This window comes from Propithecus coquereli, unplaced genomic scaffold (assembly GCF_000956105.1).
Source record: "Propithecus coquereli isolate 6110/MARCELLA unplaced genomic scaffold, Pcoq_1.0 Scaffold335, whole genome shotgun sequence".
Taxonomy (NCBI): domain Eukaryota; kingdom Metazoa; phylum Chordata; class Mammalia; order Primates; family Indriidae; genus Propithecus; species Propithecus coquereli.
Window position 1 is genome coordinate 1,533,688 of NW_012149008.1, and position 3,666 is coordinate 1,537,353.

General features: G+C 38.0%; 1 protein-coding gene across 1 annotated transcript in view; it reads left to right on the forward strand.

Moving 5' to 3' along the window:
* EXOC4 (exocyst complex component 4) overlaps window positions 1-3,666 on the forward strand; it is a 1,030,122-nt gene that overhangs the window by 944,962 nt on the left and 81,494 nt on the right. The gene's annotated exons all lie outside the window — the stretch shown is intronic.

Sequence of the window (3,666 nt, forward strand, 5' to 3'; positions counted from 1 at the left end):
GTGGGGGGACCTCATGATACATTCTCAAACAAATGTTATTGAACATCTGAAACATTAAGCTGGGCAGTGGGTGGAACAGACATATCTTTTCTTCCCCCCGAAATTACTGTCTATAGTTAGGGTAATATATGACATTTCAGAGGAGGTGTTCTAAGGAACACTAAGAAGTTATAGTGTCCCTGGTCCTATGACCAATAGAGGGAAGAGGTGTAACACATCATTTGAATAACAAATAGTACCACATAAAAGAAAATAGGTCTCTGCCTCCTATACCCACATATAAAATGTTCCCTCTGTGAAAGTTAATTATACAAATTGGGTCATTCTTATCATACCCAACTAAATCAGAATCGAGGGACCAGGGGAGAAAATACTTGGAGTACATAGCAACTGCTCCAAGAATTAAATTTTCCACAAGCCCAGCTGCTTAAAACGGCCTGTTGTAACTCGAACACCAGTTTTACCTAGTAGTTGCTGAAACAGCTTGCCGTGACTCTAAGACTGGTTTCACTTATCACCATTACTCACCTGTCAGAGCTGCCAGCTCCCAGAGTTTCTCTGAGCTGTCTTTCAAAACAACATGTCACATTGCTCTTTCTCGTAAGATGCTATAAAACTTTTTCCATTGATAAATAAGACACCTTCCTTTCATCTTCCAGTTTGCACATTCTTACTACTTTTTTCCTTCCTGGTAATAAATTCCTTCCACTTTTCCCCACCCCCGTGAATCTTCTGTTTGCCCTTCCTCCTCTGTAAGAGTGGACCAAAGAGGGGCAGCAGTGAAAAGGCTGGGAATTCTTGCTGCACAGCTGTTTAGATATAAAGGGATTTATTGGTTGGGTGTTATGTCTCAGAGAATAAGCTATATTTGCAGAGCTGGTTATATATTTGTGTTTGTATGTATAGGGTCTAAGCTGAATAATGTGCGATATGTCTCCATCCTCTGGAATCAGAATTCTATTGGTCAAGGGACAGTCTCAGTCAGCCTGTTGGTTTTCAAAACCAATCGAACTTGCTAGTTCAATCCCAAAACTTCTGGCATCCATGAAGAAAGGTAGTTATTATTATTTGGGAACAGAAGAACCATTGCTTCAGAAATAGGAAGCAAAACAAAGAGAACTTTCCAAACATGTTCCTTAGATAAGGCCCATCCTTGTGTAGAAACATAGCAGAAGGACTTAACTAGGTTATAGATGGTTTGGAAGATGGGAAAGGACAACTAGATAAATGAATCAGTAACAGTGGCAGAATCTGAGGACTGTTGGGAAAGAGTAGATAGCTTTGGAAAATGTGTTTCAGGAAAGAGAGTGATCAATAAGAGTTACCATGAAATTTTAGTTTGGAGAGCAAAGGACATCACTATCCTAAGAAAATTCAAATTAGATGTTAATAAGGTGGTAGATATTTTAGCATGTGAAGATCACCTATCCATTCCAAAAGCCAGTAGTCTTCATAAATAGATAAATAATTTATTTAACAAACACGTTTTAAGTACCTGCAGTGTACAGAGCACTGGGGTAGGGGTCGGTTAGCTTGTATACATTTGCAGATAATTCAAGAGAATGAATAAAAAGTAGGGATAGTAGTTCAAAGAAATTATGAAGACTGAGGATAGAGATAGCTGACATTAAATTTCCAGCTTGAAACTGGGATATTATAGTATCTGACACTTTAAAATCCTACCCCAGCTCTAGGCTTGATAGTAGCATATCCCACAGGCATTTAAGGAGAGGAAAGAGGTTAGTGGGAGGGGCTCCTGTCACAGACCCCATTGACTTTGTGAGCCCCATGAATTCTTAATGGCACAGACCTAACAGCATTCCTGTTTTTATTTTACGAAAAAGTGTTTGGCCAGGTACCACCATCAAAGGATTTCAGAATTATTTATAAGACTTAATGACACATTGCTCTAGGAGTTGGGAAAGTGCTATTATTATAATTTTCTAAATAGGAAAACTAAAGATTAAAAATTAAATAATTTGGTTGGGCATGATGGCTCACCCCCTATAATCCTAGCCCCTTGGGAGGCTGAAGCAGGAGGATCACTTGCGGCCAGGAGTTTGAGATGAACCTGGGCAACATAGATCCTTTCTCTACAAAAAATAAAAATAAAACAAACTTTTTTTAAAAAAAAGTTAAATAATTTTATCCCAGGTTAAAGCAGAAATCATTATGTGGTGTCTCTCACCTCTATACAAATGGGAAGAGGATTCAGAAATTTTTGTACCAAAATTTGCTCTTCTAAAATATATCTAGTGAAAATGTCTCGCAGGATCACTCTTCAGTGTCTTTTTCTATCTTCTAAAAAGTTCGAATTCCCAGCATTAACCTTTCTTTTCCTGCCGAGATAACCATCTTTCCCTTTTCAATTTATCACTCTCATGACAGCTGATACTAGTCTAAGCTAATATTGTAACAATTTTAGATAATATTGCAGATGCACAAGGACATCCTCATATGAATCAATTAAAAAGTCACAGTAAGTTTCCATTGAAAGTGTAGCAGCTGCATCCTTGAAAACAGATGCTCTTCTGGGCCTGAATGAGTCCAATTTTGACTAATTTTAAGACCTAAACAGATTTCAGGCTGGTTAATATTAGGATGTGGAACCACTTGAGACATTCTAATGTCCTAGACTGATTGCTTCTCCATGACAGTTAGTATGTTGGCTTTCCTTGAGAGATGCCGAGTATTTAACAGGCCAGGGATTTTATGTCAATAGAAAATAGAGACCCCAAGTCTTGGCTGTGGCACAGTGGACTGACTACTCACAAAATTAAAGTGGCTTCTAAAGGAAATGCAGTTTATAGGGAAAGAACTTGGTCTGTAGGGACTGACCAGAAGTGCTTTAAACTATATTTCTGTAAGATTCCTGGGTATCCCAGGAAATCAGCTATAATGAACTACTTCCCCATGCTCACTCTCTCCCTCGATTATATTCAGGAAAGGAAGAAGAAAGTTACAGTTGTAAATGGCAAGATGTTCCTTCTTTTTTCTGATCTTTATCAATCTGTTATGATGTGAATTCTCTGTCATTTTTATTGGCCAATTAAATCATTTGTTCAGTTTTATTAAAAAGGCTTAGAAGAACCGCTGAGCCTGCCTGAGCAATCAGGAAAGATTTTCTGAGCCAGAGAAAGCATGAATCGTTTTGAAAAAGAAATAACAGCCATCAAAGGTATAGAATCATGAGACAGCATGATTCGTTTGGGAGATTTGCTTCAAAAGGATAGTAGGTCAAAGGGCCAGGGTTAGGGAGAAAGCTGGAAAGGAAGGAGAGAGTGATGAGAAACGGAGGAAAACTGTAGGGTTGTGCAGAAATCAGAAATCATGGAAAGCCTTGCTAAGAAGCTTGGATTTGTATCGTATAAGCAACAGGAAACACTGATGTTATTTATACAAGGAATTAACATAGTCAAATTCGTGTTTTGGGTAAATAACTCTCTTTAACTCATATTTAATTAGATAAAAAGGAGCTGGGTAAGAAGCAGAGACGCCAGTCAGGAGACCATTGCAGTAGTCCATGGAAGAGATGAGGTTGAAACTGAGAAAGTGGCTAATGAAGTAGATATAGAAAAGAAAAAATAAATACATCTCACTGCATAAAAAAGCAAGATTTTCTGCATGGCAAAACAACAATAAACCAAGCAAACAAAAAGTCATAAA